Consider the following 15,342-nt stretch of genomic DNA (forward strand, 5'->3'; position numbering starts at 1 on the left):
ACATTTACCCTCCAGTACTACATTTCGGTGTCCTACTATGTATTTAATACCTTTAATATATTTCCAGTATGTTTTAGGATTTGTTGAGAGCACAGATCCAGATTTTATTTGATTAAAACCGGCATATTATTAAAACACAAAGAACAGGGTTTGTCCTGAGATAAACTCTGATAGCGGCTGCAGACTTTACAGTCATTCTGTTTGTTTTTATGCTCATTATAACTGATTGTTGACATAAAGCTTCAGATTCCATCAGTTTATTCTTCCTTCTGCTCCTTTCATTCACACGTTTCTGTGTTGTCTTGGATTGTTTTTTTTTTCTTTTGTCAATGAATGAAATAAAAACTTACTGATGAATGTGGAGCAGAAAACTGGAACAGAGAAGGTTTACTTTTCAAAATTTAGAAGTTCTGGACTGAACTTTTCTTGTCCGGTAATAAACTGTGATTTCTGGAGGTTTTCTTTAGAGATCACTTCCAAGAAATGAGTTTCCAAATGATCCATCCTCCTCCTCACAACATCTGGAGATAAAAACAGAAACAACCAGAGGAGTGTCGGAACGCACTGAGCATGCTCAGTCCACAGGGAACACACTGAGCGTGCTCACAGTCCACAGTGTGTCTTGTTTTATGTCTTTTTTTGTTGTCTTTTGTCTTTTTGTCATTTTGTATCATGTTTTTGTCTTGTTTCTGTCTTTTGTGTCTCGTTTTTGTCATTTTCTGTCTTGTTTCTGTCATTTAGGACATGGTTCAATTTATTTGGGACAGTTTTTAATAATTTTGGACAGATTTTAAGACAGATTTTTGTTCTTTTTTTAGAATTCTTAGTAATTAAGGATGTGTTTAAAGTTATTTTGGATATTTGATCGTAATTTTAGACATGTTTCTGGGTTTCAAGCCATCTGGGACATTTTCTGAGTCATCTCGGATCTGATTTTTTGGAATTCATGAGTCAAAGATGAAAAAGTTCTGAAGAAAAAGTTTGGATGGTCACAGTTCAAATGTTTTACTGTGCAGCAGCTGAAGCATTCCAGGAATAATTTATTCATTACTAATATTTACTCAGAACGTCTCTAATGTGTTTGTTTTAAAATATTTAAATTTAATTCTTGATGAATTTTCATCTGAATGTAGGGGGAAAACAACAAATGCAGATTTTATTCTGGTTATTAAGAGTTTCTGTTCCTCTCATCCTGTTTTCTCTTCTTTATGTTCATCGTGTTTCTTCTGGTTGTGGAGGTCCGTTCATCTCCAGCAGGTCGGAGGTCACAGCTGAACCTCCCACATCACTAAAGGTTTACAGATGTTCAAACTCAGTGCTTTAATTCTTCTCTCCTGTCGGTTCATCTCCACCACATTTCAGTTAAATGTTCAGTTTGAGATGTTTCCAGACCTCATGAAGCTCCAGATTTAGATTGAAAGAACAAAACTTAACATCTTTTTTCTATGTTATGATTCTTATATAAACTTTATCAGATGCGCCACATCAGAATGAAGGACAATGCTAAGTTTCTTTGGTTCTCCTCAGCAGATGTTGGACCTCAGAGGTGTAGAAATGATCTTCTGAACATCTGGTTGGAGTTCATCCTCTCAGCTTTAGTGTTCAGGTTTTAATCTTTTTATTCCTCAGAAAATGTCGTAAATTCCCTCAAGTTTTTATGATCTGTTGCTAGATTCACAGTTTCCCAAGAAAGGTCTGAAAGAAAAAAGTTCTTCCTGCGATTATTCAGTACGAGGCTGCACCATACTTAGATAAACACAGTTGCATGCAAAATGATTCAACCTCCCTGATATTTTTGACAAAACATGAAAAAACAACACAAAATGACACGATCAAGGCAGAAAATGCTATAAAGGAGAAACAAAAGGCCACAAATGTGACAAAAAACAACCAAAAGACACAAAACTATGCAAACGAGACACCAGGGGACAAAAACAAGACGCAGAAATATTAAAATTAGATCCAAAACAATGAAACGAGACACAACATGACATGAACAAGATGGAAAACGACACAAACAAAACATAAAAGAAAAATGAGATACAAAATGTCATAAAAGAGACACGAAAGGACAAACGTGACACAAAACAACAAAACCAAGACACAAGATGACACAAAGAAGACACAACATGATGAAAATGATGAAAAATTTATAGGAATGAGACATAAAAAGACAAAAATGGGATTCAAAGCAACACAAAACCATGAGTGACGCACAAAATCACGGAAACGGGACAGAAATTGACAAAAACAAGACACAAAACCACAAAAATTTAATTCAAAACAGCAAAATCAACAGAAAATGACACAAGGAACATGTAAAATGCCATAAAGGAGACACAAAAGGACAAAAATTTGATGCAAAACAACAAAAAACACAATGCTTTGGGTCAATCCTCCCCTTACACCTCCAGCAGCACCATGGTTCAGACCACAGAGATGTCCTGAAGTTTACAGAGGAGATAGCTGCTTTGCACCAGAAAGGAAATGGGTCCAAGAAGATCTCCAAGCTCTAGAATGTTCCCAGAGACACTGTTAGAAGCATCATTGGTATGTTCAAATCCACCCGTACTGTGGCTACACTACATGGTGGAAAAAAGAAGCTGTCAGCGAGAAAATCAAGATTTATGGAGACAGATGGACCAGAACCCTCGGCTTACTGCCAGGGGCCTGCAGGAAGATCTGGCTGGAAGAGGAACTGATGTTTCTGTGGACACACTCCATGCTGAAGGACTTTATGCCAGATCTCCTAGATGGACACAGCTTCTGAAGACACACCATAAGAACAATGGCCTCCAGTCTGCTAGAACCAACCTATCTAAGCCACAGAAGTTCTGGGAGACCTTTGTATGGACTGATGAGACCAAACTAGAGCTCTTTGGTCCTATGGACCAGAGGAACGTTTGGGAGGAAGAACGAGGCCCACGAGGAGAAGAACACCCTGCCTGCTGTGAAGCATGGTGGTGGATCTGGGATGCTGTGGGGGTGTTCTGCTTCTGATGGAACCAGGAATCTCCAACGTGTTGAAGGCACCATGGATTCAGGAAGTACCAGGATGTTCTGGACAAGAACGTCCCTCAGTCCCTGAAGAAGTTGAAGCTTGGACGTAATTGGACGTTCCAGGAAGACAACGACCCCAAACACACATCAGAACCAACAAAGACTGGTTAGAGAAGAAAGCATGGAAGGTTCTAGAGTGGACATCACTACCTCCAGACTGAAACCCAATGAAGAACCTGAGGTGGATCTGAAGAAAGCTGCTGCAGCACGTAGACCTGAGAACATCGCTGAGATGGAGACCATCACCCACGAGGAATGGAGTAAAATTCCCAAGGAGCTGCCTGACGCTTGTTAGAGACGATACCTCCATCTACAGCAGGTCATTGGAGCTAAAGGCTGCTGAAGATACAACCTCATAGGACCTGAAGATACGGCCTGATAGATCTGAAGATACTGAATTATAGGACCTGAAGATACAGCGTCATAGGACCTGAAGATACAGCCTCATAGATCTGAAGATACTGAATTATAGGACCTGAAGATACAGCCTCATAGATCTGAAGATACGGCCTCATAGATCTGAAGATACGGCCTCATAGATCTGAAGATACAGCCTCATAGATCTGAAGATACAGCCTCATAGATCTGAAGATACTGAATTATAGGACCTGAAGATACGGCCTCATAGATCTGAAGATACGGCCTCATAGATCTGAAGATACAGCCTCATAGGACCTGAAGATACGGCCTCATAGGACCTGAAGATACAGCCTCATAGGACCTGAAGATACAGCCTCATAGGACCTGAAGATACAGCCTCATAGGACCTGAAGATACAGCCTCATAGGACCTGAAGATACGGCCTCATAGGACCTGAAGATACGGCCTCATAGATCTGAAGATACAGCCTCATAGGACCTGAAGATACGGCCTCATAGATCTGAAGATACAGCCTCATAGGACCTGAAGATACGGCCTCATAGGACCTGAAGATACAGCCTCATAGGACCTGAAGATACAGCCTCATAGGACCTGAAGATACAGCCTCATAGGACCTGAAGATACGGCCTCATAGATCTGAAGATACGGCCTCATAGATCTGAAGATACGGCCTCATAGATCTGAAGATACGGCCTCATAGATCTGAAGATACGGCCTCATAGATCTGAAGATACAGCCTCATAGGACCTGAAGATACGGCCTCATAGGACCTGAAGATACAGCCTCATAGGACCTGAAGATACGGCCTCATAGGACCTGAAGATACAGCCTCATAGGACCTGAAGATACAGCCTCATAGGACCTGAAGATACAGCCTCATAGGACCTGAAGATACAGCGTCATAGATCTGAAGATACTGAATTATAGGACCTGAAGATACAGCCTCATAGACTTGAAGATAAGGCCTCATAGGTGGAGGATCATTCTGAAACCTGCTTTTAGTAAAAAAAAAAAAAAATTGAAAAAATTGAAAAAAATTGAAAAAAAAGCTGAAAAAGTCTGAGTCACTCTGGACAAATTTAGCTATTGTGGACCATTTTTAGCTTGTTTTCAGATAACTGTATTCATTTCTTGCATAATTTTTGAATAATTTTGGATAAATTAGTTTGATTGTTGTGCTTGTTTGGTGTGGACTAGTAATTTTAAGCATATTTCAAATCAATTTGAATACATTTTGTGTCATTCTGGACCAATTTTGACTTGTAGAATGATCTTTTGGTATATTAGGTGAGGTATTAGTCATTTTGGACTAATTTTTGGTCAATTTGGATGAATTTGGGGTCATTTTAAAGGACTTTCTATTAATCTTGGATGGTTTGTCGTCATTTTTTTGTCATTTTGGACTAAAAAACCTTGTTATCGTGTTCTTCTTAGCTGGTTTGGACTACAGTTTTGAGTAGTTTTCAACAAATTTTGGGTCAATCATGGTGTTTAAAATCTATTTAGACAAATTTTGAGTCACTTTGAACAAATGTCCTGTCATTTTGGACCATTGGAGCGCTGCCAGGAGCTTGTTAGAGACGAACTCTCCTGTCGATCTGAAACAGCATCTGGAGAGTTAGATTAACACACATTCTACAGAGTGTGTGTTAATCTACAGAGTGTGTGTTAATCTACAGAGTGTGTGTTAAAGTAGATGATCCTCCGTCGGACCTCTAAGCTCGTTACTAGAAGCTCCAGGAATCGCCTCGATGCTCCATCCTGATTGGAGGAGAGTCTCCAGAAAAACAGAAATTGATTGTTAGGGTTAATCCTGGGATTAGAATAAAAACAGGAAAACCTGCAGCCTGTTGTTCAGAAAACTCAAGAGATTTTTAGGGTTAAATGAGCTTTAATTTTGGTAACAGAGATAACCATTTTATTCTGAAAAGGTGCAGTTTGTTGAATAAAAAACAGACTAGAAGCAGACAAACACAGAAACCGCTTCACAACAAGGAAGTTCTGTCCTTACAGCTGATTTATTTTGGATTTTTGAGTTTTAAAGTTAAATTCCATCTGACACCGACTAAAAAATGAATTAAACTCATTAAATGATCAATAATGTGCACTAATACAGTTATAAATGTTCACACATCACGTAAACCAGTGGACCAGATGAAGACTAAAGCAGGAACGTAGACGAGGAATTCACCGTCGCTGTTCTCAGGCTCCAGGATTGAATTTCAGGCTGACAGGAATCATCCGTCAGAGGAAACTAGAAGGAGGTGGAGGATTTGGAAACACACCCAGAGGCTCTAATGAGCGGCCGGAGGCAGCATCTGATGAACAAATTAATCTGTGGTCCTCCTCAGCACGGATTAACGAGCTACAAATAGCTGCCATTAATCTGCATAAAGACATTAGAGAGTAAGACCAAGTCCGTCCAGCTCTAAAAGTCCACTTTAAAATGCTTTTAGAGTCACATTAGAGCTTCAGTTATCAGAGGACTCAGCTCTAAAGTCTGTTCAAAGGATCCTTTAGTGATTCTATGAGATAAATTCATCTGTTTCTGATTTAAAATTATTCCACTTTAACTGAACTGATTGTTTCCTCAGTGGTTCCACATCCAGAGAGGAGAAGAGGAACCTGACAAGAACATGAAGAACAAGACAAACGATCCACACACACACACACACACGTCTGGTTCTTATATCCCCGTGGGGACTTACCATTGACTCCCATTCATATCTAACCCCTAACCCTAACCCAACCCTAACCTTAACCCAGACCAAAACAATGTCTAACCCTAAAGAAACGTTTTTGCACTTTTACTTTTTCAGTAACAACAACATGACCATTTTTGGTCCCCACCGTGAGACGAATCCCCACCGAGATAGTCAGGTTGAAGTCCCCACCGGTATAGATAAACACGTACACACACACACACACACACACACACACACACACACACACACACACACACACACACACACAGTGTGTAATAACAGTAAACTGTTAGGGGAAAAAGTACTGTTAAAAACTTCAAATGTTTTACAATCCAGTAATTTGCCGCTTTGACTATAAACAACAGTTTTACTGCATTTCAATCAGCTAAAAATAAGATTTACATTTATTTGCCACATGTTTCTGTATTTTTTAAACATATTTTCTGGCCTCTTTGTTGTCAGATTTTCACATCTTTTCTTCCAGTGAATGTTCTGTGGCCTGGTTCACAGTTTTCCCCTGAAGGAATCAGTTGTTGAGCTTCATGTGTGTTTAGGGTCTGATGTTAACAGGTCTCATTATGAGCAGCCTCTAATCAGTAAAAACAGCAATGTAGGTCACACACACACACACACACACACGCAGCGCAGCACATGTATGTTGGTGCTGTAGCGGTGAGGTCACTGCTCAGACTGACAGCTCCAGGAAATGAAACACACCTCGAATTACAGCGACAACATGTGAACCATGAGCCTCTGCTGGGACCAGTTTACCTCCAGTCTCCATCTGCTGCTGGTTAATATTAAAACCAGCAAACACTGGTCTGTCTCTGAGTGTCTGGAAGTCACAGCAGGAGGAAATAAACCCCAGAAAACACTTCAACGCTTCAACCGCAGCATAAAAGGTGTAAAATCACAGCCTGGAAAACCAACGACAGCATTAAAATACAGTAAAACACTGTCACAGATCTGTATATAAAGATCTATATTAAATATAGTAAAATACCATCATTAGTAGTAAAGTACAGATTATGTATTTAATGTGAACGTTCATGACAGTTTTGGTGTTTTTAAAAAAAAACAAATCTGAGAACTAACAAAACAGGAAAAATCTGTTAAAGAGCAGTTAAATATGATTTTATATATGATGCTGCCTCCACCATGCTTCACATCATGATGCTGCCTCCACCGTGCTTCACATCATGATGCTGCCTCCACCATGCTTCACATCATGATGCTGCCTCCACCGTGCTTCATCATGATGCTGCCTCCACCATGCTTCACAGTGAGGATGGTGTGTTTGTGATGATATTCAGTGTTTGGTGTCCATCAAACATATCATCCAGTCTGATGGACATAAAGCTCCATCCTGGTCTCCTCAGACCAAAGAACCTTCTTCCAGGTGTCTTCAGAGTCTCCACATGTCTTCTGGTGAACTCTAGTCCACATTTAATTGGAGCTTTTTCCATCAGAGTCTTTCTCTTTGTCTCCATAAAGCTTTGACTGGTGAAGAACAGACAGCAGTTGTTGATGAACAGTCTGAAGCTGGAACTCCTTCAGATTAGTCATAGAGTCTTGGTGGCCTCCCTCTCTAGTCTCTTTCTTCTTGGTTTCAGTTTTTGAGGATGTCCTGCTCTAGTCAGATCTATTCATGTTCCATCTTTCTTCTCTTCTGTGCTGGTGGATTCCATTATGTTTCTTTAGTCTCCTCCTGCTTGGAGACAGAACCTGAACCTTTGACTCCTCAGATACCATCAGAGGGAGGACACTAGAACTCTCAGATTTACTGAACTCTCCAGTAATTAGATCAGTGTGGGGTTCCACCCAGACGTTGAGCAATCTGAGGCTGAGCGAAGCCGTAAAGTTTGTGGTTTTCTTCCTGAGTGGAGCTGCAGGCTGAGATCTGTTCACTTCAGTTAGACTCACTTTAATCCGCCTCAGCATTCTTCATGTTCTCCATGTTTCTGCCAGAACTCCGCTCTTTCATCTCGGTTTCCACGCTCGGCCCTGATTGTTCTGTAAACCTCACAGTCTAAACAGCAACACGATCCTCAATAATCACCGTGTTGACCACAAACTCCTCATAAATCACCAGCAGTCAGACCAGAGACCGTCACACTACTGCTCACTTACAGAGTGGATTTGAAGTGTCTTGGACTGGAGCTGTGATGGAGGACGTCCAGCTCCACTCCCGGCTCTGATCCAACATATTTGTCTTGTTTTTGTCTCTAATTTCTACATGAACATTCATATTCTGCTCAGTGGCTCATTATTCAGAGTGAAGCGAACAGCGTGTTCTTCACTCCCAATCCCTGAACTCTGCCTTCACCTGCTGCCTTCCTCAGCAGCTTCCTGTTATCTCCACAGCTGTGGGGGAGCAGAGAACATTTAGAATTCCTTTTTAAAGCGTGTCGCCTACTAGCCGGGGAGAGAATCAAACAGTCGCTGATCTGGATGTGAAACTGAGGATTTCTGTGAGACAACTCGTAGAAGATGAGAGTCTGAGAGCCTGAAATGTTTAAGCCTGTTACAGACAAATCACACTTATTGTGCTTTTTCCAACATAAATTCCGGCTTTAAGTGTTCGGCGGCGGCGGCGAGGCGAGTTTATCGGCGTGACGTGTGAAGGATGAAGGAACAGGAGAGAGGATGTTTGTGAGTCGACATGAAGGGATTATCGACACACAGCTAATCTCTTTATTCCACTCAGATCTACATCACAAAAAATAAAAAGTGCTCCTCACAAACACTGAAACGCTCATGAACACGTGACGGATGTGAGGAGACGCTGCAGGTAAAGAGAAAATAAACCAAAGCCTGGAACTGAAAACCTTATTTAAGGAAGAGTGAAGCCTGAAAACTACCTGCAGGTAGAACCGGATCATTCAGAGCTGCACCATCTTCAGCTCAACATTCCAGAGTTTTCTCTAAAAAACTATTTAAACAACGAAGACACTTAAAATTCAGGCCCCAAAGTTAAAACTGGTGAGCGGGGTTGGGGCATGGGTGGTGGGTGGGTCCTCCTGCCCCGGAGGGGGGGGGGGGGGGTGTTGGCCCTGCATTGCCGTGATAGCCGTTCTGGGCTTCAGGGTCCTTCACACTTACATGTTTGATCAGGTCTCACCAGTTGTTGAGCAGTGATGGGACCAGAATGTGCTGAGACTCTCTCCAGAGTCTAGACTCACACTAAACCCACTCTCTCTTCCTCTAGTATCTTCTTCTGGCCTATTCTATTCTATACTGTCAAGACATCCACAATTATGGGGTTCAATACTGTTTGTTTGTTTATTTATTTTCTTTGTTTTGTTGGTTTTTTTTTAAATTGACGAGCAGTTAATAGTTGCCCAGATAGCAAACTATGGGTGAATCAATGTTGAATCTGTGTTGAGACCTAACGTAGAAATTATACAGAAAGCGCAAGGTTGATAAAATGTTGAGTCAACGTTTGCTTACATAGATTACATGTTTGCAAACATAGATTCAACATTAATTAAACATTGACCTGTCAAACATTTTAATTAAACCAAAATACAACGTAGATTCAATGGTATCTTTTAAACACAAACTTCAATGTTAACAAAATGTTGTTGAATCAACGTTGATCCAACCATCAGTCTTCAACCGTAACCACAATTCAACCTTCTTAACCCTAATTCAACATTGATTTAACATCTTTTGTTATCTGGGTAAAGTGTGATTTATGGTTGAAAAGCAAACGTTGACTCAACATTTTATCAACCTTGCGCTTTCTGTATAATTTCTACGTTAGGTCTCAACATAGATTCAACATTGATTCACCCATAGTTTGCTATCTGGGTGGGGATTACACAGCACCTGACACACTTCTTCAGTTGTAATAGCACCGCTTGCTAGTCCCTGTCCGTCCCCTCTCGTCCTGTCCACCCTTTGTTTCCCCTCACATCACCACTGAGGTGTAGCACTGCCCTCCCTGGCTCTTAACAGGGAAATGTAATAAAAAGTGTCAGCTTAGCTTTCAGGGAGGACTGGTGATGGTCACACACATGCACTAAATAATAAGATATTTGGCTGTAAGACTAAAATCTGCATTAATCTCATAAAACGTTGACACCCCTTCTGTGGAGTTAAACAATGAGAATAAATGCAGACATAAAAAAAAAGAACCAAGTCTGAAAGACGACAAATGTAGCAGAACTGAACTGGAATTGGTGCTGTTTCACTACATTTGTTGTCCTTCTGACTCATGCTTGATTCAGTTAAACTGATAGTATAATGATACCGCCACCTCCATGCCTGATGGTAGCGTTAGAGTCCAGAGGAGTCCAAGATAAACCAGAAGACTGAAACCAGAAAAACCAAACTGAGGTGGAAATGGACTAATTTAAGCAGATCTTGAACATTAGTGAGTCCTGGGGCGTCTAATTGTGTAACAGGAGCAGATTTTATTCCCACTAACTCCTGAGGACTCGCTGATCCGCTGAACCAGATTAGAGGAAACGTGTCCACGGCAGCAGAATTAGAAGTCATCAGCAGCTCACCCACACACACAGATAAAGTGTCAGAAAACCAGATTATGTTGGATCTGTGTGTAATTAGCAGCCTGCAGTCACAGCAGCTAATCTGACGTATAGATAGATTCATTTTAATAAACAGCACGACGCCTCTGTCCTCACCGTGGTAATGATGAGGTTTTAGAGTGTTTAATGACAGGAAAACACGTCTGCACCTTCTGCAGGATCAACAGCTGGAAACAGGTTTAACTCTGACCGTCACAGAACCTGTCTGCACATTTTATGTCCACATTTTTGTCATTTTCTGTCTCATTTTTGCCGTTTTGCAGTTTTTGTTTCATTGGAGCATAACGCTGTCAAACTGGAAAATAAAGAAAAAGCACAACCTTTAGTGAGAATCTGAGATCTGAATGTCCAAAATTGCACAAAATTTGTCTACAATGACTCAGAATTCTATCCATAAATGATAGAAAAATAAATGAGAGAAAAATGTCCAGAGTGACTCAAAGATGTTCCAAAAATTACTTAAAATGTGTTCTCAGTTACTGAAAATGTGTCCAAAATACTGAAAAAGTTCCTGGAATGATTTAAATCTGTCCAAAATAGATCAAAATGTGTCAAAAAATGTCTTCAAATCTGAGCAAAATGACCATAAATATGTCCTAAATGACCACAATTTGTCCAAAGTGATAAAAAAAGCATTGAATTGAAGACATGAAGGTTAACGGGGCCGCTCATGTGGGTCATTTTAAAGTCCTGCAGCTCTGTGGAACCTGAACACCATAAAAAAAGAGAGAGAACTCAGAGGTGTCTTCTTCCAGTACATAGAATGATGGAAACCAGAGAAAAGACCAGAACAGAAAGCTGTTTCATCGAGCTGGATGGATCCTCCAGTGAAATGACTTGAAGTACATCCAGAGTAAGCTTCAAAGTCAGTTCATGTTTGTCCAAAATGACTCAAAAGTTGCCCCAGATGAGGCAGAATGGTGTCTCCTGATGCTGCAGATGTTTATCTCCATTTCTACAAAGGGTTTAACTCCTCTCTGGGACTTTTCAAAGTAAAACACGTCTCATTTATCAGCTTCAAACTGTAACAACAGAAGTAAAATGCTCATATTTTCTACTTCCAGCTGGTCCTTGAATGCATCATGTGTGGTTCCTTCAGAAAAATGAACTAAATTTGAACTTTAAATGATGACGTTTCATTATAATTAACAAGAACCTCCATGTTTCCTCTCCACACGCTTCCTCTCTGGGAACATGTTTGACCATGCATGGATCTCCAGTAACTTGTGTTGTTGCTTCATGTCTCATTTTTGTCGTTTTGTCTCTTTGTGGTCATGTTGTCTCCTCATCCTGCAGATGTTTTTCTATCTCCATGTTTCCAGATGTCTCATCATCAGTAGATGTTCCTCCATGCTGGATGGATCTCCAACTACTTCTCTGTTCTCTGTTTCTGCTGCATTTATTTTACTGGAAACACTGCCTGCAGTTCAACCTGGAGCTCTCAACAAACAGGTTATTTGTGTCTTATTCTTAGTGGTTTTGATGCTCTATCTCCATTTAAAGCTGAGACTCGGATGCTTTTCGTGATGGAACTTCTCCAATCATATGATGTTTCTAATAAAAGGTGGTAAATCGTTCTGTTTTTACTGTTTCTAGGCAGTAAATGGTGATTATTAAAAGACAACAGATGGTTTAAGAGCTTCAGACAGAGCTGCAGGATGTTTATTAGAAAAGAGTTTGTAGTCCTTTAATAAAATACTGCATCAGACAGATGGAAGAATAAAAACACCTCATGAAGAATAAGTCCAGGTTGGTTCAGCTCCAGCATCATGACCAGCAGAAAGAAACACAAACAGCTCAGGAACAAGAAAAATCAACCACAAATCATCTCATTCTTCTCTGTTTCAGTCCTCAGAATCCTGATAAATCCACAGACAGCTTCAGAGCAGCTCAAAGCTTTTCTGTCCTGGTGGTGCCTCCTGCTGGACAAACTCTGTCATTACAGCTTTTACATCTGCTGCTGCAGGTCAAAAATACCGTTAAAATCCCTTAAAAACACAGACATTAAATGGATTAAATGGGCTAACATTATCCCTTCACCAGACTGAATGTATATCCAATGAAATGACTCCAAATATATCTGAAATCTGCAATAACAATTGTTCAAAATTGACTAAAATATGACAAAAGTAGCTAAAATTTGTCCCAAATGAGGGATAAATTGTTCAGAAAGCCATCAGATTCATCAGATGTTTCACCAGGCTGAATGTATCTTCAACATCACGCTTTAAAAATAGTCCAAAATGACTCAAAATTTGTCTGAAAATACTTAAAATTTGTGCAAAATGAATGAAAAATTGTTCAAATTCCCGTGAAATTTGTCCAAAAGGACTAAAAACTGAATAAAAACCAACATTTAAACACGACAATCCACCTGTCCCACAGTTTAGACAGACTGAAGCTTTTCTGTCCTGGTGCTGCCTCCTGCTGGACAAACTCTGTCATCACAGCTTTTACATCTGCTGCTGCAGGGCCTCCTCCAGCTCTGATTTTACTCAATGTTGATGCATGAATGTAGATATTTCGAAGATATGTGCTAAATTTAGATAAAGATTCAGATTTATCAGGTATTTTTGGGAGTTTTTTTCTGACATTAAAATCTGAGTCTATTTGAACAACAATATGCCAGAAACTATGTAAGAAAAAAACCTGAAAAAAACCTGGGAAATCATCACAAAATGATGCTCATTTTCCATAAAAACATATTAAATTAACAGAAAAGATGCCTAAATATTCCAAATGCAAAAATGTCAATTAAAAGATGTGAAATTACCACAAAAATATATGAAATAATTGCAAAAGATGCTAAAATACCACAAAAAGCAGTGTCCTCACAAAAAGAAGCTAAATTGGCACAAAAAGACATGAAATCACCACAAAAGATGCTAAAATATCACAAAAATGCAGTGTCCTTAAAAAAGAAGCTAAATTTGCACATAAACAAATGAAATCATCACATAGATGTGAAACCAACCCCAAAAGATGCCTAAGAACCACTGAAAGATGCAAAATCATCACAAAAAGAAAAGTTCCACAAAACGATCTAAAAGTGAAATCATGGCAAAGATATGATAGGTTTCCATAAAAAGACATTAAATCAACACAACAGATGCTGAAATACCACAAAAAGATGTAAAACCATCACAGAAAAACACTAAATTTCTGGAAAAAAAGGTGAAATCAACACAAAAAGACGTGAAATTAACACAAAAGATGTTAAAAAAAAACATAGGAAGAAACAAAATTAACGTCTAAAGAAGCTAAATTAGCACAAAAAGAATGAAAAAGGTTTTATTGCCAAGTGGGATTTCACATTCAAGGAATTTGACCCGCAAGAGAAGTGAAATTACCACAACAGATGCAAAAACACCACAAAAAGATGCAAAAATCAAAACCAAAAGACATTAAATTTGAATTAAAATATATTAAATCAGTCCAAAAATGCGTATAATTACTATAAAATATCAGATAAAGATGCAGAATCATCACAAAACAAAGCTAAACTGGTCCAGGGGAGTTCTATCTGGTTCTTCTATGTGGACAGAAACAGAAACAGGATGAGTTTCTGTTGATGCCAAAGGACTGAAATCTGTCCACAACAACTCCAAAAGTCTTAAAAAAAGACTCAAATGGATCCTAAATGAGTCAGAAATGTATTAAGAAGTGTTCAAAATGACTAAAAGTGGACATAAATTAATAACGTTTTGATCAGAATGATTAAAACTTGTCATAAATTAATTATGGAAGTTCACTTTAAACGCATTAAAACTTAAAAACTAAATCAAACAGCGTCTCTTCATTCAGATTAATATCATCCTGAAACCAGACGTTCTCTGAGAGAAACTGAAGCACCAGAACAAACTTCAGTCATTAATGAGATGGTTTAAAGTCTAGTCCAGTCTGAGGCCTCCAGGTCAGATCTTCTTCTGTTTGTTTGTCCGTCTGATGACCTCCAGTCCAGCCATCGCTCATCACTCATGATGTCATCACTCATGATGTCACAGGAAGTTCACAGGTCAGACGGTGACCTCACAGGAAGTCTGGGAGACAAACCTGCAGGTGGACCGAAGGAGATGAAGGTTAAAAATAGACGTCAGACGACAGAAGCAGCTCAGAGATGCTTCGTTAGATCCAGGTCAGGAGGTCCAGGGAGGACTTCTGAGGAACTCTGGACAAATTCTCCTTTATGCCATTTATGACCATTTTTATTCATTTTCTATAATTTAAGAGTAATTTTAGACTATGTTTAGCCTTTTATTGGACAAATTTCAAGTCATTATGTCAAACTCTGCTTCTGTTCTCACTGATCTTTGTCCTTTTGGACACATTTTGAGCCACGTTAATGATTTTTGAGACATTTTGGACAAATTCTGAGTCATTTATGACATTTTTTAAAGCATTTTCGATAACTTTTTAGTCATTTTGGGCAATTTTTAGCTAATTTTGGACAGATTTCAAGTCATTTTGGACATTTTTTACTGCATTTTGTCCTGTGTTGTTTATCAGACTCTAGAAAGTCCTGATCTCAACCTCTGCTTCAGTTCTGACCATTCATTGTCATTTTTAGCAAATTCTGAGTAATTTACGACAATTTTTGAATCATTTTATATAACTTTTGAGTAATTTTAGACAATTTTGGACTC

At 39.4% G+C, this 15,342-nt stretch overlaps 1 long non-coding RNA gene across 4 annotated transcripts; it reads right to left on the reverse strand.

Annotated features, from left to right (window-relative positions):
• Window positions 1-2,691: 2,691 nt before the first annotated feature.
• On the reverse strand, window positions 2,692-4,352 carry LOC127537531 (uncharacterized). Of its 4 annotated transcripts, none has more exons than XR_007947254.1 (4): window positions 4,189-4,352; window positions 3,964-4,055; window positions 3,736-3,873; window positions 2,692-3,422 (listed from the first exon to the last, which is right to left on the reverse strand). It is a non-coding gene; the product is annotated as an uncharacterized LOC127537531 (long non-coding RNA). The 4 variants fall into 4 exon arrangements; XR_007947253.1 differs by having other exon boundaries at window positions 2,692-3,490; XR_007947252.1 differs by lacking the exon at window positions 2,692-3,422 and having other exon boundaries at window positions 3,661-3,873; window positions 3,964-4,009.
• Between the last annotated feature and the right edge of the window lie 10,990 nt (window positions 4,353-15,342).

This window comes from Acanthochromis polyacanthus, chromosome 15 (genome assembly GCF_021347895.1).
Source record: "Acanthochromis polyacanthus isolate Apoly-LR-REF ecotype Palm Island chromosome 15, KAUST_Apoly_ChrSc, whole genome shotgun sequence".
Lineage (NCBI taxonomy): Eukaryota > Metazoa > Chordata > Actinopteri > Pomacentridae > Acanthochromis > Acanthochromis polyacanthus.